The sequence below is a fragment of the Scyliorhinus torazame genome, chromosome 13 (assembly GCF_047496885.1).
Source record: "Scyliorhinus torazame isolate Kashiwa2021f chromosome 13, sScyTor2.1, whole genome shotgun sequence".
In the NCBI taxonomy this organism is placed as follows: domain Eukaryota; kingdom Metazoa; phylum Chordata; class Chondrichthyes; order Carcharhiniformes; family Scyliorhinidae; genus Scyliorhinus; species Scyliorhinus torazame.
Genome location: NC_092719.1, coordinates 10,450,268 through 10,474,829, shown reverse-complemented (window position 1 = coordinate 10,474,829; position 24,562 = coordinate 10,450,268). Strand labels below are relative to the sequence as shown.

Sequence of the window (24,562 nt, the reverse complement as noted above, 5' to 3'; positions counted from 1 at the left end):
TCAATCTTTTCCGATCAACATTCCTATTCCTGAGCAGTGATCCCGTTCCTGATCGACGGTCCGCCTCCGATGGGCCGGGTTTCCGGTGTCGGGGTTCACTTGTGATTTTACAAATCGTGAAACCGGCATGGCGGCTGCTGTGGTAGAGAGAGGGGGTACGGGAAATGTACAACATCGCCATAGTTCGCTGACAGTTGTTTTGCTGGCCAGGGGCCCTTTGCCAGGGCCAGGGGGAGCAGTGGGGGGTGGACAGGAGGTGGACTGTGGGGTCAGGGTGGACGGGCACGGAGCACCATTGTCACAGCCGGCAAGGCAGCCATGCAGCTGCGCACACCGCTAACAGCCCACTTTGACCTTAGAACCACAGGTCGTATAGGTGACCTCTGGCCCCAGCCGACCCATCAGCTATATGGGCGCGCTCCAGCACAGCAAATGCCAACTTGTTGGCTGGGATGAGTGTGTGTGGGGAGCGTAATGTGTATGTGCGGCTGCAGCTTGTCAGCCTCTCAAGTTTCAATCAAGTAATGGGTGACTCCTGCACCATTTTACGCTGGAATCGATTGAGTTCCATGCGGCACCGGTACTAGCCCCACAACAGTGGCAAAATCAGTCCAGGTGCGGGGCCGGTTTGTCTGTCGTAAAAGTCCACGGATTCTGCATTGGCGTCAACAATTACGGAGAACCGTGCCCAAGATGTTTGGATTTGATATGAAACAAAATCAGGCTCAATTCTAATCTCACCCACAGTCAAAAAGCCGAATGACAGTTACCAATTGGCCTCACACGTGAACACACACCAACAGGACCCAGAGATTGGTAGATTCCTGTGAAATGTATTAGTTAATCCAGCCCTTCAGCCTCATCAGGAGCGGAGTAAAAAACTGCAAGTGTTTTTTTTAAAGGCAGACACAAAATAGATATTTGTACTTTTTCTGAAATTAGTTTAACAGTACAGTCAATATCTTTCAACATTTAAAATTTCATTTTTCAATTGTTGATATTTATGTTGAATTGCATCAATCAAATCTGATTGTAGACGACAAGAGCCTGAGATACTCTCTATGAACGAGGGAATGGACAGTAGTAGGTGTCCCTCGTCCCGAAAATGCATCTTCAAACATTTGCCGTGCGTAAAGTTAATGATCATCACTGTAAAAACTCCAATCAAAACTGTCATAAATGTAACTGGATTTATTTACATATATGTGAGTTATTCCTGTGCCTCACTCCCAGTATAGACCAAACTCTGAGAATAGATAATAATAATATGTATTGTCACAAGTAGGCTTATATAAACACTGCAATGAAGTTACTGTGAAAATCCCCTAGTCGTCACACTCTGGCGCCTGTTCGGGTACACAGAGGGAGAATTCAGAATGTCCAATTCACCTAACAAGCACGTCTTTCGGATTCCGGAGGAAACCCACGCAGACACGGGGAGAACGTGCAGATTCCGCACAGACAGTGATCCAAGCCGAGAATCGAACTGGAACCCTGGTGCTGTGAAGCCACTATGCTACCGTGCTGCCCAGGTATCCGCTAGTCTGACCAGCCCCAGGTGATGGGTCTCCACCACCTACCTGGGGAGCTCATTTTCAATAAGCTCCATTGGAAGATCACTAACTGTTGGCTCATGGTCCTCATGGGGGTTATAACAGTGGTTCGCACAGTTGCTTCACAGCGCCATGGTCCCAGGTTCGATTCCCGGCTTGGGTCACTGACTGTGTGGAGTCTGCACGTTCTCCCCATGTCTGCGTGGGTTTCCTCCGGGTGCTCCGGTTTCCTCCCGCAAGTCCCGAAAGAGGTGCTTGCTAGGTGAACTGGACATTCTGAATTCTCCCTCTGTGTACCCAAACAGGCGCCAGAATGTGGCGACTAGGGGCTTTTCACCGTAGCTGCATTGCAGTGTTAATGTGAAATGAAAATGAAAATCGCTTCTTGTCACAAGTAGGCTTCAAATGAAATTACTGTGAAAAGCCCCTAGTCGCCACATTCCGGCGCCTGTTCAGGGAGGCTGGTACGGGAATTGAACCGTGCTGCTGGCCTGCCTTGGTCTGCTTTAAAAGCCAGCGATTTAGCCCAGTGTGCTAAACCAGTAATGTAAGCCGCATTGTGACAATAAAGATTTTTTTAAAAAATTTATTGAACAAGCATACTTGAGATAAAGTAGGTGAGTATAGGTGGCACAGGGTTCAATTCTGGCCCGGGTTGACTGCCTGTGTGGAGTTTGCACGTTCTCCCTGTGTCTGCGTGGGTTTCCTCCGGGTGCTTTGTTTCCTCCCACAGTCAAAAGATGTGCAGGTTAGATGGATTTGGCCATGATAAATTGCCCCTTTGGGTGGGGTTGACCCTTTCAAAGGGTCGGTGCAGACTCAATGGGCCGAATGGCTGCCTTCTGTGATTCTATGAGAATGTTCCAAGTGAGTGACACACTGGGCTAGATATCAGACAACGAGTGACAGTCTTGAATTTTCACCGACAGAAGCACCAGACAAGTGCCCTGTTGCTTTCTCATTTACTAATTTTCCTTTCATTATTACTGTCAGTCAACCCTGGGCCTAGCTGTTGTGGATTCTGTGGTTGTCTACACCAACATTAGTGTTTGTTTGCATCATCTTACTTGCTGACTCTTTGCAATAGATTATTAACGATCGATTTATATTCCTGTTCAAAAGGAAGCCAAAATCAACCCCACTGTCTTCAAGTCGCACTTTTTAATGGCCACCTAAAGTACCTATAGGGCCCCAGTTTAACATCTCACTGGAAGCAGACCAAGGTCTGTCTAGACTTTACCTGTAAGCTCTTTGTGTTGTTTAACCACACCACGGTGTGACTCAGAGTGCTACCAACTGACCCAAACCGAGACTCAACTGTTTCATCACTTCACCCAGCAATTCTTTTGGGTCTTTCCACAGCACTCACTAATTTATGAGGTTAGACAAGTTGGCCTAAAATCCTTCTTGAGTCAGTTATCAGTATGTGCCTGAATAGAACTTGAGGTAATTCCGATTAATGTTTTCTTCGATTGCTCTGGGAAGCTATCTCGCTCCTTTGCTTCTTTCGAATGCCCAGCAAAGACAAGAGCAACGTCAAAATCGCGAAAGGCAATTCGGTGGAGACGTGCGCGTGAGCCGTAAGTCGTGGCCCGCGCCGGGCGCCCGACGGAATGCCATGCTCCGGTGCCTCGGCAGTGACATGAATGCATTCTACTCCACACGTACAGTAAACGCCGTTGGCATATCATTAACGGGTCCGACCCGGTTCTCCAGCACTCCCGCGATGTTCCACCTCTGCCAAGAGGAATTACCGGTGACAAGTTTGGATTTGGATTTGGATTTTGTTTATTGTCACGTGTACCGAGGTACAGTGAAAAGTATTTTTCTGCGAGCAGCTCAACAGATCATTAAGTACATTAAAAGAAAAGGAAATAAAAGAAAATACATAATAGGGCAACACAAGGTACACAATGTAACTACATAAGCACTGGCATCGGATGAAGCACACAGGGTGTAGTGTTAATGAGGTCAGTCCATAAGAGGGTCATTAAGGAGTCTGGTAACAGCGGGGAAGAAGCTTTTTTTGAGTCTGTTCTTGCATGTTCTCAGACTTTCATATCTCCTGCCCAATGGAAGAAGTTGGAAGAGTGAGTAAGCCGGGTGGGAAGGGTCTTTGATTATGCTGCCCGCTTTCCCCAGGCAGCGGGAGGTGTAGATGGAGTCAATGGATGGGAGGCAGGTTTGTGTGATGGAGTGGGCTGTGTTCACGACTCTCTGAAGTTTCTTGCGATCTTGGGTCGAGCAGTTGCCATACCAGGCTGTGATGCAGCCCGATAGGATGCTTTCTATGGTGCACCTGTAAAAGTTGGTAAGAGTTAATGTGAACATGCCAAATTTCCTTAGTTTCACAATTTTGCATCCATGAAAATCAGCGAATGTACAACAGGAACACCTTCCTTCAAACTTTCACTGTGTGTTTCTGCTCTATCAGGATCTCGCACCAAAGAGGAAGATCTTCCCCAACGGCTGTTGACTCACATCCGTATGCGGGAAGAGCCACTGCTGCTCACTGCTGTCTGCTGAGGGAAAGACACAGCTATATCCCTGCGCAGTTTTCTCCGTTACACTCAAGAGCAATCTCTCCTCGGAGAATCTACACAAGTAGCCATCCGAAGCAAATGATCATTTTTGAGTTTGCTTGATGTTTTCAACTTTAATTAAACAAATTTAGTCTCTTTCGCCAATGGCCACAGCTCTTTGAGTTATTATTGGACTGACCTGCAGAATTCACTTCTCCAGTTAGCAAATGTTGAAGCCAACGTGTTGCATTTATTACGCAGATTGGATCGAATCGAAGAATGCAATCCACAGAAATGATTGAGGGTAACAAAAGTGACAACGCAAAGTACGTGGGCAGTTGAGGAGGGAATTGTCATGATATGCAAACATGCAACCAATGAACGCTCAGAATAGGACACAACCAATGGGCAGTCAGGACACTCAGAGGTGGCATCCCCACAAGGGGGCATGACATAAACTCTATAAAAGGGATGAGGCACTCACACCCTGCCTCTTACCACAGACAGACATCCAGAGAGTTAGACAGGGTTGATCAGCAGCATCTCACCCCAGCACGTGGCTTAGAGCAAGCTGCTACAGTTAGACTGAGTTACTACAGTTAGATTAGCAGAGAGTCGAACTCATTTGAGAACTGTGTTAATAGTTCAATAAACACATTTAACTCATTTCAGAGTCTGGAGCATCCTTTAGTTAAGACTGCATCAAGTAGCAGCCTGTGCTATCCGAAGCAGCATAACACAACATGATACCAGGAGTGACTGTTCAATCTATTTAGTTCAACTCAGCAACATCTGTGACAACCAGCTACTGAATACAGGCACAATGGACAAGATTCAGGCCCCTCATCAGCTCAGGACCATCAGCAATCTTAGTGCCAACTGGCGATCATTCAAGCAGAAACTTCAACTATACGTGGAAGCATCCAACCTCAATGGCACGACCGATGCTCGGAAGATAGCTCTTCTACTCACCACTGCGGGTGACCATGCCATAGAGATCTTCAACTCTTTTCACTTGTCCGAAGACCAGGACAAAACGAAATACCAAACGACCCTGGACAAATTCGACAGCCGCTGCGAGATGGACACCAACAAAATCTTCGAGCGCTACATATTCAAGCAGAGGATGCAAGGTAAAGACGAATCCTTCAACTCATCTAACTAACCTTAGACAGCTAGCGCAATCCTGCAACTTCGGTGATATCACTGATTCCATGATCAGAGACCAAATCGTTTTTGGAGTCCACTCTGATTCTCTGCGAGAGCAATTGTTGAAAATTGCCAGTCGCGATTGAAACGTGTACTGTGCATGTGCACTCTAAAAATTGCTATTCACAGTACAAAACAGCAGAAAGTGATAAACAAACCTCCCACGAGGTGGAGAGTGTTCAGGCCATCTCCCGGATGCAGCGCCTCCACATTGACGAAAGCAGCCATTTGGCGCGCTCTTCCCGGGGCCCGACGTATGCGCAATGCGATCGGGAATACAAAGTGGCCGAAAACCGCACTGTGCAGGTGCAGACGTCCAAGAACCAAACCGCGCATGCGCAATGACGCACTGAGCGTCATGACGCCGACGTCATGACGTGTGCGAACTGCAGCATCGCCCATTTTTTAAAAAACTGCCCTGCAAGAGGCAAACAATGTTTAAACTGTGGGAAACCAAACCACTCTGCAGCCCTGTGCAGATCTGCAGCACCAGTCAGGAGCCAGCGCTCCCAATTCCGACAGCGGCGCATCAGAAGTGTGCAACACCGAATGCATGACTCTGATCCAGGCAGTGCGACGGATCCAGATGATGAATATCTGGACAACACTTACCGAGTGGGCATTATTACGAAGTGCGAATACGCCACACCGGACACATCGCGAGTCCAATCAATCCTGGCCGTGGATTCCGAGGACGAATGGCGAGCAGTGATGAAGGTCAACCACTGCCCCATCCAGTTCAAACTGGGCACAGGTGCCTCCGCCAACCTGATTTCGCAGGTGGACTTCAAGAGAATCAAGAAGCCCCCCACAATCCTTCCAGCTGCCGGCAAACTCCTGGACTACAATGACAACGCAATCAAGGCACTGGGGTCCTGCCATCTGCAGGTGTCCAGCCGACACACACAAGCAAGCTTACGCTTCGAGATTGTTAAACCAGACAGGGCATCCCTGCTAGGTGCGCACGCCTGCAAGCAACTGAACCTCATTCAAAGGGTCTACACCACGACGCCGTCCCATTCGGATCTTCAGGCCAGCACGACGACTTCCTAACCCTGTACCCAGATGTATTTAGCGGGATGGACACGCTGCCGTACGAGTACAAGATTCTACTGCGGCCTGATGCCAAACCAGTGGTCCACGCACCACGACGTGTCCCTGCTCCACTGGGAGAGCGCCTGACGGCAAAGCTCACGTGTCTACAACAAAAAGGCATCATCTCAAGGTCACTGAATCAGCTGACTGGGTCAGCTCGATGGTGTGGGTAAAGAAGCCTTCGGGGGGCCTACACATCTGCATTGACCCCAAGGATCTAAACAAAAACAATATGCGGGAACATTACCCCATCCCGAAGAGGGAAGAAATCACGAGTGAGATGGCACACGCGCGCTTCTTCACAAAATTGGATGCAGCCCAAGGATTTTGGCAAATCCAACTTGAAGAATCCAGCAGAAGGCTCTGCACCTTCAACACACCTTTTGGCAGATACTGCTACAACCGAATGCCATTTGGCATCATCTCAGCATCAGAGATTTTCCATCGCATCATGGAACAGGTGATGGAGGGAATAGAAGCGGTTCGTGTCTACGTTGACGATATCATTATCTGGTCCACAACCCCAGAGGAATATGTGTCGTGACTCAAGAAAGTATTCCGACGCATACATGAACATGGCCTCAAGCTAAACAGGTCCAAGTGCTGTTTTGGGACATCCACGCTGAAGTTCCAGGGCGATCAGATTTTGCGACACGGTGTGTGCGCGGACACAGACAAAATTAAAGCCATCGAGGCAATGAACATCCCCGAGGACAAGAAGGCAGTACTGAGCTTCCTGGGAATGGTCAATTTCCTTGGCAAGTTCATCCCGAATTTGGCCACACACCCCACGGCTCTACGCAACCCGGTGAAAAAATCAACCGCCTTTGAGTGGAAGGCGGAGCACCGAACAGAGTGGCTGGAGCTGAAAGCCAAGCTCACCACTGCACCCATCCTTGCATTCTTTGACCCAGACCGAGAGACCAAGATATCCACAGATGCGAGTCAGGATGGCATTGGGGCGGTGTTGCTTCAAAGAGACGACACGTCATCCTGGGCACCAGTTGCATACGCGTCACGGGCAATGGCACCAACTGAGACCAGATACGCGCAGATTGAGAAGGAGTGTTTAGGTCTTCTCACCGGCATCCTCAAATTTCATGATTATGTCTACGGCTTGCCAACATTTACTGTTGAGACAGATCAGAGGCCTCTGGTCCACATCATCTAAAAGGACCTGAACGACATGAAGCCTCGTTTGCAGAGAATTCTGCTCAAACTCCGGAGGTATGATTTCAATTTGGTGAACACATCTGGCAAGGAGCTCATCATTGCCGATGCATTGTCCCACTCCGTCAACTCACCCAGTGAACAACTGTAGATCATCCAGCACATTGAATTGCATGTACAACTGTGTGCAAGCACTCTCTCAGCAACAGATGAGAAGATCGTTCTCATCCAAGAAGAAACGGCCAAAGACCCCCTGCTGCAGCGAGTCATCCACAACCTCAGCAATGGCTGGCAGAAAGGGCAATGCCCTCAATTCTACAACGTCAGCGATGACCTGACGCTGATCGACGGCATCCTGCTCAAGCTGGACTGGATAGTCATCCTGCTACGTCTCCAGAGCATGGTGCTGCGGCAGATTCATGAGGGACACCTGGCATAGGAAAGTGCAGACGCAGGGCCCGGCAAGCTATCTACTGGCCCAACATCAACCAGGACATCACGGACATGGTCCTGAACTGCGAAACCTGTCAGAGGTTCCAACCATCGCAGAGCAAGGAGATGCTTAAAAACACATGACCTAGAGACCTCTCCGTGGTCCAAGGTTGGCATTGACCAGTTCCACGACTATATCATTTTAAAAAAAATTTAGAGTACCCAATAATTTTTTCCAATTAAGGGGTAATTTAGCGTGGCCAATCCACCCACCCTGCACATCTTTGGGTCGTGGGGGTGAAACCCACGCAGACACGGGGAGAACATGCAAACTCCACACGGACAGTAACCCAGGGCCAGGATTCGAACCCGGGTCCTCAGTACCGTAGGCAACAATGCTAACCATTGTGCCACCGTGCTGTCCCCGTCATGACTATATCTTAATCATCGATTACTTTTCGAACTATCCTGAGGTGCTGGAGCTGCCAGACCTCACCTCACGGACCGTCATCAAAGCGGTAAAGAGACATTCTCACGGCATGGCATCCCGAACACCGCCATGAGCGACAATGGCCCGTGCTTCCACAGTCGAGAATGGTCCGCGTTTGCCAAGAGCTACAATTTCAGGCATGTCACCTCCAGTCCGCACTATCCGCAGTCCAATGGCAAAGTCGGAAAAAGGGGTGCACATCGTTAAGCAGCTCATCCGCAAGGCCTCGGACTCCGCTTCCGACATACACCTTGCACTACTTGCGTACCGGGTGACTCCCTTGTTCACTGGCATGTCGCCAGCTCAACTGCTGATGAACAGGGACCTGCGGATGACGCTTCCAGCCATACACCTGCCCAACCGTCATCACCTCCCGGTGATGCAGAAGGTGCAGCAGCTTCGCGACAGCCAGAAGCAGGGCTATGACGCACCTGCCACCGATCTGGACATGCTATCCCCGGCAGACACGGTCAGGATCAAGATACCGGATGGTGGGTGGTCTGCTCCGGCTGTCATTGTTCGACAAGCCGCGCCCAGATCCTATGTCCTACATATGGCTGATGGCTCATTGTGCGAAGGAATGGAAGGGCACTGCGAAACGCTGCTTGCCCACAACCACTTTCCCCTCCATTTCCACATGTCGAATTGCCACCTCCAGACAGCTCGAACCACGAGGCCACCAGTCGTGCCTCCCACTTGCCTGTCGAGACACCGTCATCTCCTCCACCACCTCTCCGGCGATCAACGAGGATCAGACGCAAGCCTCAGAGACTGGACTTATGAGCATTTGTATTGTTTGTTCTGTTCTGTATTCCTCAGTCAGTCACATTAGAGAGACATATTCACATGTATGTAAATCCATTTTAAAAAAGGGGAGATGTCACGATATGCAAACATGCAACCAATGAACACTCTGAATAGGACACAACCAATGGGCAGTCAGGACACTCAGAGGTGGCATCACCACAAGGGGGCCTGACATAAACACTATAAAAGGGATAAGGCACTCACACCTGGCACTCGAGAGTTACAAGTTAGCTAGGAAGGACCTAACGAGAGAGCTAAGAAGAGCCAGGAGGGGACATGAGAAGTCTTTGGCAGGTAGGATCAAGGAAAACCCTAAAGCTTTCTATAGATATGTCAGGAATAAACGAATGACTAGGGTAAGAGTAGGGCCAGTCAAGGACAGTAGTGGGAAGTTGTGCTTCTAGTCCGAGAGATAGGAGAGGTGCTGACTGAATATTTTTTGTCAGTATTCACACAGGAAAAGGACAGTGTTGTCGATGAGAATACTGAGATTCAGGCTACTGGGCTAGAAGGGCTTGAGGTTCATAAGGAGGAGGTGTTAGCAATTCTGGAAAGTGTGAAAATAGATAAGTCCCCTGGGCCGGATATGATTTATCCTAGGATTCTCTGGGAAGCTAGGGAGGAGATTGCTGAGCCTTTGGCTTTGATCTTGAAGTCATCTTTGACAACAGGAATAGTGCCAGAAGACTGGAGGATAGCAAATGTTGACCCCTTGTTCAAGAAGGGGAGTAGAGAGAACCCCGGTAACTATAGACCAGTGAGCCTTACTTCTGTTGTGGGCAAAGTCTTGGAAAGGTTTATAAGAGATAGGATGTATAATCATCTGGAAAGGAATAATTTGATTAGAGATAGTCAACACGGTTTTGTGAAGGGTAGGTCGTGCCTCACAAACCTTATTGAGTTCTTTGAGAAGGTGACCAAACAGGTGGATGAGGGTACAGCAGTTGATGTGGTGTATATGGATTTCAGTAAAGCGTTTGATAAGGTTCCCCACGGTAGGCTACTACAGAAAATAGGGAGGCATGGGATTCAGGGTGATTTAGCAGTTTGAATCAGAAATTGGCTAGCTGGAAGAAGACAAAGGGTGGTGGTTAATGGGAAATGTTCAGACTGGAGTCCAGTTACTAGTGGTGTATCACAAGGATCTGTTTTGGGGCCACTGCTGTTGTCATTTTTATAAATGACCTGGAGGAGGGCGTAGAAGGATGGGTGAGTAAATTTGCAGATGATACTAAAGTCGGTGGAGTTGTGGACAGTGCGGAAGGATGTTACAAGTTACAGAGGGACATAGATAAGCTGCAGCGCTGGTCAGAGGTGGCAAATGGAGTTTAATGCAGAAAGGTGTGAGGTGATTCATTTTGGAAGGAATAACAGGAAGAAGTACTGGGCTAATGGTAAGATTCTTGGCAATGTGGATGAGCAGAGAGGTCTCGGGGTCCATGTACATAGATCCCTGAAAGTTGCCACCCAGGTTGAGAGGGTTGTTAAGAAGGCATACGGTGTGTTAGCTTTTATTGGTAGAGGGATTGAGTTTCGGAGCCATGAGGTCATGTTGCAGCTGTACAAAACTCTGGTGCGGCCGCATTTGGAGTATTGCGTGCAATTCTGGTCGCTGCATTATAGGAAGGATGTGGAAGCATTGGAAAGGGCGCAGAGGAGATTTACCAGAATGTTGCCTGGTATGGTGGGAAGATCTTATGAGGAAAGGCTGAGGGACTTGAGGCTGTTTTTGTTAGAGAGAAGGTTAAGAGGTCACTTAATTGAGGCATACAAGATGATCAGAGGATTGGATAGGGTGGACAGTGAGAACCTTTTTCCTCAGACGGTGATGTCTAGCACGAGGGGACATACCTTTGAATTGAGGGGAGATAGATATAAGACAGATGTCAGAGGTAGGTTTTTTACTCAGAGAGTAGTAAGGGCGTGGAATGCCCTGTGTGCAACAGTAGTGGACTCGCCGACACTAAGGGCATTCAAATGGTCATTGGATAGACATATGGACGATAAGGGAACAGTGTAGATGGGCTTTAGAGTGGTTTCACAGGTCGGCGCAACATCGAGGGCCGAAGGGCCTGTACTGCACTGTAAGGTTCTATGTTCTATGTTCTATGTTCTTTCCGCAGACAGACATCTAGAGAGTTAGACAGGGTTGATCAGCAGCATCGCACCCCAGCACGTGGCTTCGAGCAAGCTGGTACAGTTAGACTGAGTTACTACAGTTAGATTAGCAGAGAGTCGAACTCATTTGAGAACTGTGTTAATAGTTCAATAAACATGTTGAACTCATTTCAGAGTCTGGAGCATCCTTTAGTTAAGACTGCATCAAGTAGCAGCCTGTGTTATCCGAAGCAGCATAGCACAACAGGAATGACAAGGGAGGAGACTGAAAAATGAAACGAAAAAATGAAAAAGAGTAGGAGGGAAATTAAAAAGCAATTAGGAAGACAAAGAAGAACAATGACATTAAATTACAAAGGAACATGAATCAAAATAGTAAAATACAGACAGATAGATAAGGAAAAAAAATCTCGGTTTGGGAGTAGGGACATTAAGAAATAGGATAAAATCACTGACAGTGATGATGAAATGGCAGAAATATCAAATAATTATTTTGCTTCAGTATTACGAGAGAGGGGGCGGCACGGTGGCGCAGTGGTTAGCACTGCTGCCTCACGGCGCCGAGGACCCGGGTTCGATCCCATCCGCGGGTCACTGTCTGTCTGGAGTTTGCACATTCTCCCCGTGTCTGCGCGGGTCTCACCCACACAACCCAAAGACGTGCAGGGTAGGTGGATTGGCCACGCTAAATTGCACCTTAATTAGAAAAATTAAAAAATTAAAAAACAAATAGCATTACGAGAGAGACAGATCAGGTAGACAAGACATTGGAAGAAGAGATTAGAAGTGATATACAAACGTATGGATTAGGTGCAGGTGTATGGGACACAGCCCCTCGAGCCTGCTCCATGATTCAGTTAGATCATGGCTGATCTAATATTAACCTCAACTTCACATTCCTGCCTACCCCCAATGGCCTTTCACATCCCCCCCTTGCTTATCAATTATCTAGCTACTTCTTTCATTAAAATATTCAAGGACTCTGCCTCAACCAGCTTTGGAGGCAGCGAATTCCAGCGTCTCACAACCCTCAGAGAAATCTCTGTTTTATATGGGCAACCCCTTATTTTTAAGCAGTGGCCCCTAGAGGAAGCAGCCTCTCCCCGTCCACTTGGTCAGGTCTTCTCAGGATCCTGTGGGCTGGATTCTCCGCCTCTGGCCGCCGGACCTCCCAATGCAGCGGAGAATCCTGCGAGGGGCAGAACAGGCGCCATTCCTGTTCCGATGCTCAGGTTTCCCCACTGGCATCGGTTGGAGGTTTGCAGGCACCATAGTCTCCGGGTCCACGTGATTCTCCAGTCCACTGGGTCAGGAATCGCCTGGGCGGGGATTGGTGCAGGTCTGGATTCGGTGGGACGTCACGTTTTGCCAAGGGCCTATCTCTTTAAGGGAGTTGCCCCCAAAGCCCTTCAGAGGGCCACCCTGCCCCGCACAATGCACGATCTGCCCCCCACAGTGGGCTGAATTGCCGGGTCGGTGGCCGTGCATGCGCACGGCAGCATCCTGCAGAGACCACACCGTGCAACATGGCGTCGGCCGCTTGCGGACCCGGCCAGCAAAATACTGCCCCCCATTGGCCGGCTCGCGACCCCCAGTCCACTCCCCAACAGTGCCCCCATCCCCTGGCAAAGTCCCCCCCTGCCCGCGGATGGGCCCTCCCCCCACTGTGGCGGCGCTGGACCGAGTCCGCAGCCGCCACGCCGAGTTCCCGACGGATGATACCACACACGGCCGACGCAGTAGGGGACTCGGCCGGTCGGGGGCGGAGCATCGGGGGGTGGGCAACATTCTGAGGCCGTCGATGCGGCGTGTGGCGTACTCTGTGAGTACACCGCTTTGGAGGGGCGAAGCTTTGCGGAAATGGGTATTCTCCGGCCGATCGCGGAACGCGATTTTGGCTTCGGTGACCGGAGGATCCAGCCCAATAACTCTGGGGTGCCGGGGGAATGTGGCCTCAATGGTTAGCACTGCTGCTTCACGGCACTGAGGTCCCAGGTTCGAATTTGGTCCCTGGTCACCGTCTGTGTGGGATTTGCACATTCTCCTTGTGTCTGCGTGGGTCTCAACCCCACAACCCAAAGATGTCCAGGTTAGGTGGATTGGCCACGCTAAATTGCCCCTTAATTGGGAATAAAAGAATTGGGTCCTTTAAGTTTTAAAACAAAAAATGCAGGCCGGGATTCTCCCCAATTGGCGGGACGGTCCGACGCTGCCGCCAAGAGTGGCACGAGCCACTCCGGGTCAAGCCGCCCGGAAGTTGCGGAATCCTCCGCACTTCCGGGGGCTAGGTTGGCGGTGTTGGCGCCGCGGCAAAGGTCCGCCGTGGGCCGGCACGAGTTGGCGCATGCGCAGAACCGCCACTGTGTTCTGGCGCAGGGGGTTTCTTCTCCACCCCGGCCATGGCGGACCCTTACAGAAGCCGGCGCGGAGGGAAAGAGTGCCTCCACGTCACATGCCCGCCCGCAGATCGGTGGGCCCCGGTCGCGGGCCGGGCCACCGGGGGCCCTGATCCCCCTCCGCCCCCCCGAGGACTTCGCTAGCCGCCCTCCAAGCCAGATCCCGCTGGGATGGGCCACGTCCATTTCACGCGGCGAGACTGGCCGCAAACGGGCGGCCGCTCGGCCCATCGGGGTCCGGAGAATTGCCGGGGGGGCCACTGCCAACGGCCCCCGACCGGCGCGGCGAGATATCCGCCCCCACCCGAAAACCGGCGCTGGAGAATTCGGCAGCCGGCGTCGGAGCGGTGGGGCGGGATTCACGCCGCCCCCCGTGATTCTCTGATCCAGCGGGGGGGGGGGTCGGAGAATCCGGCCCACAGTCTCACACTGTCCACGCATCGTTAGATGAGCCGAATGATTATCTGGATCATGCACTCCCTGGCCGTGGTCCACACCACGCCGGGTGCCGCTGGTGGGGTGACTTGTGCACGTATCAGCCCATGGCTCGAAGCCCATTTTGGGGCTCTCCCGTGCCACTGCTCTGGCTGCTGCTGTTTTCCCCTGATAGGCTATCCCCCCGACAGTATCCAAAGGGGTATACCTGTTCGAGAGGGGGACAACCACAGGGGATTCCTGCACTGACTGCCTGCCCTTTCTGGTGGTCACCCATTTTTCTGCCTTCACCTTGGATGTGACCACATTTATATAACTGCTATCTATGACGCTTTCCGCCACCTGCCTGCTCCTAAGTGCATCCAATTGCTGCTCCAACCGAACCATGCGGTCTGTGAGGCGCTCCAGTTGGGTGCACTTTCTACAGATGAAGCCATCCGGGATGCTGGAAGCCTCCCGGACCTGCCACATCTCACAGTCAGAGCACTGCACTCCTCTAACTGACATTGCATCAATTAATTAGTAAATTAAAGTTAAAAGTTAAAAAAAAAAATTTAAGTTACTGTTAACTATCTGTTTCCTAGCACTAGATTTCTACTATAAATGTGAAAGCTAAATACAGTACTCTCCGATCTCTGGCTTAGATACTCCTCTAAATTATAATTAAGTAATTATGTTTAATTAGTTTACCAATGCTTAATTTTTTTAAATCTTAGTGTAGATTCCCAACCAGCCACTCAGGTCACAGCTTTTCTGTGATGTCACTTCAGTTCCCCCCCCCCTACCCCACACACACACAATTTGAAAAGGTAATAAAAGTAAAAATGAGTAAAAATCACTTACTTACCTTCTGAGGGTCTCAGATGCTCTCTGGTTCTCTCCCTGCAGATTAAAAGTTACAGGCCAGAAGAAAGAGAGAGAACAAAACAGTAGGGGAAAAGCACCTTCTCCCACTCTGGACTGAATTACCTCACTGCACCAAATTACCAAGTTTCAAATTCCCACTCTGGATGTGTCTTACTCACTCAGGCTGTGTCTCTTTGACCTGCGCAACGCTTACTGAGTGTGCTTTCTGTCTGTCTTTTATACAGACTTCAGGATGACTCACACCCCTTAAACATCAAAGAGAAGAATACAATGTGTACCTTTGTGCCCCTAAACAGGCCTCAGGTGACTGCCATATAACTGCCTCTCAGCAATTAGGGTGGGGGCAGCTTCAGCCAATCAGACACTAATCTACACTGCACTTTCAACTGAAAAACAACAGAATTAGATTTACCACTTACCAATATCCTGGTAAACCTCCTCTGCACCCTCTCCAAAGCCTCCACATACTTCTGGTACTGTGATGACCAGAATTGTGCACAATATTCCAAGTGCGGCCTTACCAAGGTTCTATACAACTGTGGCATGACTTGCCAGTTTTTATCCTCGGGTTTTTCTTTGAATAAAATAAGAGGACGAGGAGCTGGATCAATAATTTACACTTGGACGGGCAAATGAAGGACAAGAGTAAAATGCTATGGGTGTTGGAAAGCTGAACTAAAACCAGAGAGCAGGATTTTCCCACAGATTTCGGGACCCGACATCAAGGGCAAATAGGGTTTGTGACCCTGCACGTGCCAGGAACGAGACTGGCTCGACAATCGCTCTGGGGGTTGGTACGTCACACTCACCGTCCTGTCAAGCCGGCAGATCTGTCGTCTTCGCAGTTCCTCCGGGATGCATGGCCGTTGCTCAGGCAGATTGGCAACAGTCGGGCTCAAAATGGAGATGCTTTGTGAGGTATAAAAAGAAAGAATTATTTCAGGGCAGGAAAGAAGGACGGTTGTGCATAATGACGGGGGCAGTGCTCCATGGGGGGGGGGGGGGGGGGGGGGGGGTCGACAATGGGATATAGAGCCTCCATTGAGCTGGTGGTCTCCCAATGCACAGGTGATGCAATGGCATCGACAAAATGCTGGCGAGTCCAAATAAATTGCCCCAATCTACACTCCAGCCCGCCTTTTGCATGAAGGTGGGAGTCCGTCTGTGGACAGTTGGAGGACAAGAGAGGTTCACAGACAAAAGGACCATGATGTACTTTGAGCTCAGATTTCAATCTTAAGTTACAAAAGAGGAAGAGTGGGCTGCTATGTAAATAGTCAAGTTTCATATTTAAATATTTTTGTGGGACAAGAGGCAGCAGGAATGGTCTTTAATGTGCAGCGGAGTCGGCTAATTTCCCTCGCGCCCTCCTCAGCTGTGGAGTTGTCACGGAGTACTGGTTCGGTGGCTTGTCTGCAGAATGCAAATGAGACCTGCCCAACACCCATTGTATAACTTGACATAAAATTTACAGCCATGTTGTAAAATCTAGCCATGAGTGCATAAAAACCAAGCCACTGAAACATATCAATGGAAAGGTCATGTTGGCTTTGCAGCTTGTTGGCATGTTGGATACTGCCAAGCAAATAGCTTGTTTGCATCAAATATTTCTACCTTCCAATTCCTTTAATGTAGCAGGCAACTGACGAGTAGGTCACAGGTTTGAGTTGGCTGGTCCCAGCTATTACATTAGGCTGAGGTACTGTAATGGATCTCAGCACTTCTGGGTCAGGAGAGGTGGGGATCTGTTTGCTGCATCAAATTGTCAGCCAACCATGGCAAATTCACGTCTCTTAACATGAAGGCAGATCAACTGTAATGCCCATCAAAGTGAATGGCTTGACAGCATGTCTTCAAGAAGAGAATCCTTGACAAGGTATCGAGGGCCATTGGAGCCCTACTTCGGCATGTAGGTCGCCTTTGTTACTTGCCTTTGTATCCAAATTCCTCCATGGCCCTTCACTATTTCTTTTTTTTCAAATTTAGAATACCCAATTATTTTTTTCTCCAATTAAGGGGCAATTTAAGCATGGCCAATCCACCTAACCTGCTCACATCTTGTGGGGGCGAAACCCACGCAGACATGAGGAGAATGTGCAAACTCCACACGGACAGTGACCCAGGGCCGGAATCGAACCTGGGACCTCGGCGCCGTGAGGCAACAGGGCGAACCCACTGCGCCACCGTGCTGCCCTTCCCTTCACTATTTCTGTAACTTCCGCCAGTCCCACAGCACGCTGAGATTTCCGCCCTCCTCCAATCTGGCCTCTTGTGCACACCTGCTTTCCTTTGCTCCACCATCGAAGTTTGAGCCTAGGTCCCAAGTTCTGGAATTCCCTCCCTAAACATTTCTGTTCTCTGTCTCTCTCCCCGCCTTGAAAATTAAAACCTACCTCCTCGATCAAGCCTTTGGATGTCTGTGCTACTATCTCCTTATATGCCTCGGTGTCAAATTTTATTTGGTTTGCTCCTGTGATGTATCTTAGAATGTTTTGTTTGTCAAAGGTACAGTATAAATATTGATGGTGTTATCTTTTAGACAAATATGTCAAGTACAGCATCCTGATAAGAGATGTTCATATGTAAGATGTTTCATCCTGCATAAAATTAAGCTGTTCAGTAGTTCAAATAAATTGAATTGTTATTTACAACACAGAAGTACGCCATTCAGCCCATCGTATTTGTGTCAGCCCCAAGAAAGCCCTGTCTCCGTGGCTCTCTAAATTCATCACTTTCAAATACGTATCCAGCTCCCTTTTGAAACCTCCTATGGAATCCGCCTCCACCACTCTCCCAGGCAGCGCATTCCAAACCCTAACAACCCTTTGAGTGAAGAACTTTCTCCTCATCGCACTCTTAGCTCTCTCGCTGACCATCTTGAAATTGTGACACCCCCCCCCCCCCCCCCTGCCCCCCTGCCCCCACCCAGTCCCTGATTTACCAACTAGTGGAAACAGAATTTCCTTCTGTACCCTGTCAAAATTGTTCAGAATTTAGGGCAGCACGGTGGCACAGTGGTTAGCACGGCTGTCTCACGCCGCCGAGGTCCCAGGTTCGATCCTGGCTCCAGGTCACTGACCTTGTGGAGTTTGCACATTCTCCCCGGGGTTTGCGTGGGTTTCGCCCCCACAACCCAAAGATGTGCAGGCTAGGTGGATTGGCCACGCTAAATTGCCCCTTATTTGGAAAAAATGAATTGGGTATTCCCAATTTAAAAAACAAATTGTTCAGTATTTTGAGCACCTCAATAAGGTCACCTCCTAATCTTCTCTGCTCCAAGGAGAACAAGACCAATTTCTCCAATCTTTCATTGTGTCTAGAATTCCTCATTCCTGGTATTGTTCCAGTAAATCTCCTCTGCACCCTCTCTGGATTATAACTGGATTATAATCCCAATTTTAGGAAATAAAAAAATTGAATTATTCAAATTAAGTGGGGTTAATTTTGGTGTCAAACGGTGATGGTGCATTAGTTGCCATTTTAAATCTCTGACATTTATCTCCATTTCTGCTAACAATTATTCCCAGTGCCTTGAATTGCCAATAAACTGAACTGTGCTCTGTAATTCCAACACACTCTTTTTTTTTAATAGTTACTATTGGATATTCAGCATTTTCTAATTTAATTTCTGAATCAACAAAGTGAAAGCAGAAAGTATTTTTTTATATAAAAAGAAAAAGGTTTTAGCAACGTCTTTAAAATGTTATCAGAAATCTTAATTGCCATTGGGCTGTTACAAAGAACAAAGAAAAGTACAGCACAGGAACAGGCCCTTCGGCCCTCCAAGCCTGTGCCGATTATGAGCCCTAACTAAAAAAGAAATCTTCTGCCCTTACTCGGTCCGTATCCTTCTATTTCCTCTCTATTCATGTACCTACCCGCTCTTAAATGTGCCTGCTTCCACCACATCCTCTGGCAGCACATTCCAGGCACCCACCACTCTGTGTGGAAAAACCTACCCCAGCACATCTCCCTGAAACTTTCCCCCTCTCACCTTGAACCGGTGCCCCCTTTTAATTGACACTGAATTGACCTGGTTCCCATTATGTCCTGCATGACTGTGACAGAGATAAAGGCTGAGAGACTGAATGGAAACTCAAAGTGTTATTATCAGAACCGAATCATGATACTTCAACCTGCACAGATTTGAAGGGGTATAAAGCAGTAAAACATCTGGGGCAAATTACCCTAATCAGGTGTACTCACTTTGAATTTAACAGCCCCCCTCCTCCACGCACCATTGTATTTGAAGTTGGTGCGGGGAGTTCTCATAAAATAAAGGGCAGCACGGTAGCACTGTGGATAGCACAACTGCTTCACAGCTCCAGGGTCCCAGGTTCGATAACCGGCTTGCGTCGCTGTCTGTGCGGAGTCTGCACGTTCTCCCCGTGTGTGCGTGGGTTTCCTCTGGGTGCTCCGGTTTCCTCCCACAGTCCAAAGATGTGCGGGTTAGGTGAATTGGCCATGATAAATTGCCCTTAGTGTCCAAAATTGCCCTTGGTGTTGGGTGGGGTTACTGGGTTATGGGGATAGGGTGGAGGTGTTGACCTTGGGTAGGGTGCTCATTCCAAGAGCCGGTGCAGACTCGATGGGCCAAATGGCCTCCTTCTGCACTGTAAATTCTATGATTCTAAAGCAAGTGTTTCGCCTTTCCCTCACCCCCCCCCCCCCCACGCCCCCCTCCCCCCTCACCCCCCCTCGCCCCAAAAACCTGGAGTGTCAGGCAGGAATGTTCCCTTCCAGTCGGGGAACACTTCAGCAGTCGGGGAACACTTCAGCAGTCAAGGGCATCCTCTGATCTCTGGGTAAGCGTTCTCCAAGGCATCCTTCAGGACTCGCGACAACGCAGAATCGCCGAGCAGAAACTTATAGCCAAGTTCCGCACACATGAGTACGGCCTCAACCGGGACGTTGGATTCATGTTGCATTACATTCACCCCCCACCATCTGGCCTGGGCTTGCGAAATCCTACCAACTATCCTGACTTGAGACAATTCACATCTCTTTAACCTGTGATTACCCCTATCTCTGGACCTGTAAAGACTTAATTATCTGCAAAGACTCGCATTCAAAGTATTGTCTTGCATCTTTAACTTTGTCTATATATATGTTTCTGGTACCCACTTCTTCATTCACCTGAGGAAGGAGCTGTGCTCCGAAAACTAGTGATTCAAAACAAACCTGGTGGACTTTAACCTGGTGTTGTAAGACTTCTTACTTTGCTCACCCCAAGTCCAACGCCGGCATCTCCACATCATAATAATAATCCTTTATTGTCACAAGCATGAAGCTACTGTGGAAAACCCCTAGTTGCCACAAACCAGCACCTGTTCGGGTAAGCTGGTACGGGAATTGAACCCACGCTGGTGGCCTTGTTCTGCATCACAAGCCAGCTGTCTAGCCCACTGAGCTAAACCAGCCTTGGTATAATGTGTGCAGCTGGGGAAGGAAGGAGAAAGCCAACCCACTTGGCAGGTTTCACTTCACGGGCTAGAGGCCAGCAGGAAGGCGGGGTATCTGGCAGCATCTGTAAGGAGAGAAAAGAGATAACGTTTCGAGTCCAGATGATCCTTTGTCAAAGCTTTCTCTCCTTACAGATGCTGCCAGACCTGCTGAGATTTTCCAGCATTTTCTCTTTTGGTTTCAGATTCCAGTAATTTACTTTTATTAGGCGGGCTATCTCCTTTATGGGGAGCCTGTGGCCATCGGGGTCAACCCCCCCAGATCGTAACGCACACACCCCCCTCCCCCCCACGGGTATGTGCTTCACTCGGCCTCTAAAACACCCTTCCCCCCCGCCCCCCCCCCCCACTCTCACTGGGGTCATGAAAACATTCCTGGCCAAATGGCCTGGAATAATCTGATGTCCGGTATCCATCTTGGGACTCCCCAAGGTCCCAGCATTCGCCACTTCTGTAGGAGAAATTTCCTGTCCCTGAGTGGCAGAAATCCCACTCTCAACTCATTGGGGCCACCCCTGGCATATTATTGTTGTGAGGCAGCCAGATTTAAAGTTGGCTGGGGCTGGCACGGTGGTGCAGTAGGTTAGCTCTGCTGCCTCATGGCACCTAGGACCCGGGTTTGATCCCGGCCCTGGGTCACTGTCCGTGCGGAGTTTGCACATTCTCCCCGTGTTTGCGTGGGTCTCACCCCCACAACCCAAAGATGTGCAGGGTAGGTGAATTGGCCACGCTGAATTGTCCCTTAATTGGAAAAGAATTAGATACTCTAAATTTATTTTTAAGAAGTTGGTTGGGTGATTACCAATATTTTTGCCTAGGTTCAGGGGGTGGGGGAGCATTATTGTGCATGGGACAAGGAAGACATCCTCTAAAACTTACCCCATAGCCTCAATACGAAGTCTTACAACACCAGGTTAAAGTCCAACAGGTTTGTTTCGATGTCACTAGCTTTCGGAGCGCTGCTCCTTCCTCAGGTCCTTCCTTCACCTGAGGAAGGAGCAGCGCTCCGAAAGCTAGTGACATCGAAACAAACCTGTTGGACTTTAACCTGGTGTTGTAAAACTTCGTACTGTGCTCACCCCAGTCCAACGCCGGCATCTCCACATCATAGGCTCAAGATAGACACATTGCAGCCTTTCAGACTTAACATTGAGTTCAACAACATCAGACTGTGAACTCGCTCCCCCACCTCCCCATTTTTTATTCTATCAATTTATTTTCATTTCTTCCATCAATCTGTTTTTCCATCAACATTGTTCCCCCCCCCTTCCCCACCTCCACCCCCCATCAGTTCCCTGCTCCTAGTTGCTCTTTGACAAACTGCTTACCTTTGTTCTGCCATCAACACATTCAAATCTCTTAATGTGTCGCTATCAACACCCTTCTTAGCCTTAATTACCGCCACTTACAGTCTTTCTGTCTTTCTGTCCACAGCATCTTTCTCAATCTCCACCTTCTCTGGCTCTCTTTCCAGTCCCACTGCTCCACTTACTGCATCCCCCCCCCCCCTCCCCCTTACCTGACCCTCAACACTATAAATCTGACCCTATTTCCAGTCCTCTGTACCTTTGACAAAGAGTCAACTAGACTCCCTTCTCTCTCCACAGAGGCTGTCAGACCCACTGAGATTTCGGCAATGTATGTATGGAGTCTGCATGTTCTCCCCGTGTCTGCGTGGGTTTCCTCCGGGTGCTCCGGTTTCCTCCCATTGTCCAAAGATGTGCAGGTTAGGTGGATTGGCCATGTTAAATTGCCCTTAGTGTCCAAAAAAAAGGTTAGGTGGGGTTACTGGATTACAGGGATGGGGTGGGCGGTGTGTTTGGGTAGAGTGATCTTTCCAAGGGCTGGTGCAGACTCGATGGGTCTAATGGCTTCCTTCTGCACTGTAAATTCTATGAAATTTCCCGTATTTTCTGTTTTTGTTTCAGATCCCAGCATCCACTTTTAGCCTCACGGTAACGGGACAACCATGCGGGACTGGGATGTGGAGACATTTTGTCACCCAGAGGGTTGTGAATCTTTAGAATTCGATACCCCGGACGGGTATGAATCTTCACTCAATCGGTTTATTCGAGACTGAGATCCAGAGATTTTTGGTAATTAAAGAAATCGAGGCATATGAGGTTCGAGTGAAAACATGGAGTTCAAGCCAAGACCAGAACAGCCATGATCTCACTGAATGGCAGGGGAAGTTTGAGGAGCTCTGTGGCCTGCTCCTGCTCCTATTTCTTATAGAACATAGAACATTACAGCGCAGTACAGGCCCTTCGGCGCTCGATATTGCGCCGACCTGTGAAACCACTCTCAAGCCCATCTACACTATTCCCTTATCGTCCATATGTCTATCCAATGACCATTTGAATGCCCTTAGTGTTGGCGAGTCCACTACTGTTGCAGGCAGGGCATTCCGCGTTATATTCACATTATTACTTTAAAAATCTCCTCATGTGACTAAAACAGCACCGAGTGTAAAAGAACATTTTCTTCAGGAAAAAAGCCTTTGCAAAGCTATCGCCTGGGCAGGATAAAGTGAGAAAGTAAAAGAAAGACTTGCATTTCATGACCTCAAATGTGCAAAAAGAGGACAGCACGGTGGCGCAGTGGTTAGCCCTGTTGCCCTCACGGCGCCGAGGTCCCAGGTTCGATCCCGGCTCTGGGTCTCTGTCCGTGTGGAGTTTGCACATTCTCCCCGTGTTTGCGTGGGTTTCACCCCCACAACCCAAAGATGCACAGGGTAGGTGGATTGGCTGCGCTAAATTGCCCCTTAATTGGAAAAAATGAATTGGGTACTCTAAATTTATTGAAAAGAAGTTGTGCAAAAAATGCTTCAGACAGTGAAGTGCTTGTGAGGCGTCGTCGCTCCTGTAACGTTGGGAAATGTAGCCGCCAATTTGAGCAAGGCAAGCTCCCTCAAAGCAATAAGCCGGTTAAAAGATAATCTGCCAGTTATGCTGTCGAGTGAAGGAACTTGTTCATTAACCTGAGAGGACATGTGGGGCCTCATCAGCAAGGTGACCCTCCGGACTGCGCCTGAGAACTGTACACTGTTTTCGCTGTAAGGGCGTCAGGCACAAGTGCTGTGATTAATGTCAGCAGGTCATACATTTGGACATTTTTCAAAAAAATGTCCCGAATGCTTTTCCTCTTAAATGATGACAGCTCCCTTTAAAATGCCTTGTAGACCAAAACTCAATAAGGCATGCAACACAACAGTAGTCAGCAAGTCTGACATAATCTGCAGAATAATTGCTCTTTTAAACGGGTCTGAAGGCCTCATTCTGCACTGGCGTCTTTGAAACCGTTGCTACATTGTTATATTGAAATATACAGGAAACTCAATGCAAAGCTGCATTGCCCAATTTGTCCCTGTGGAGGTTTTGTCATCAAGGACCCTATTGTGTTATTATCCTCCAGTCAGGTAGAACTCCATGTGTATATTGAAAAAAAAAATCCCTCGATAGGAGAGGAAGCTGTATTTTTTTGTGGGGAGGGGGTTGGGGAGTTGAATTTTGCAGTCGATGAAGTGGGGAAGCGTTTTCTGGGGAATCCATGTCAAACTGTTAGCACCCATTGTTCGCCCTGGCGGAGGGCAGGAGCAAAGTAAAGCTAGCTGCACACAGCGGTACAACGTCCCTCAGTCCCATCTCACACGAGTGTGTGTCCCTGACACCTTGGCTATTTTCAATGCCCCTCTCTGAGAGAAATGAACAACTCAATGCCAGTTAACACTGAATTTGTTTTCTTGTGTAAACACTAGCCGCTGGGCACAGGGATGAAGGTGCTCACGCTACTTTTCACATGCGGGACTCCTGTCGCCAGGGTGACCTTGCGTTCCTGAATTTGGGCAGGATTTGAAACCTTCGACAGGAAAGAAACAAAAAATCAAGTAGGGAGTGCAACAAAGGTTCACATCTCTTAATGTATGGGATGGCGGGGTTGTCCTGTTAGTGAGCGATCGAGGAGAATGGCCCTGCATTCACCAGAGTTTAAAAGACTGAAACATAAT

General features: G+C 49.0%; 1 long non-coding RNA gene across 1 annotated transcript in view; it reads right to left on the bottom strand.

The window, feature by feature from the left end:
• Positions 1–3,323: 3,323 nt before the first annotated feature.
• The window catches only part of LOC140387655 (uncharacterized), a 28,349-nt gene continuing 7,110 nt past the window's right edge, over positions 3,324–24,562 (bottom strand). The window contains exons 2-3 of the long non-coding RNA XR_011933930.1: positions 15,904–16,003; positions 3,324–3,852 (exon numbers count right to left, since the gene is read on the bottom strand). This is a non-coding gene — a long non-coding RNA (uncharacterized lncRNA). The remainder of the gene's footprint in view (positions 3,853–15,903; positions 16,004–24,562) is intronic.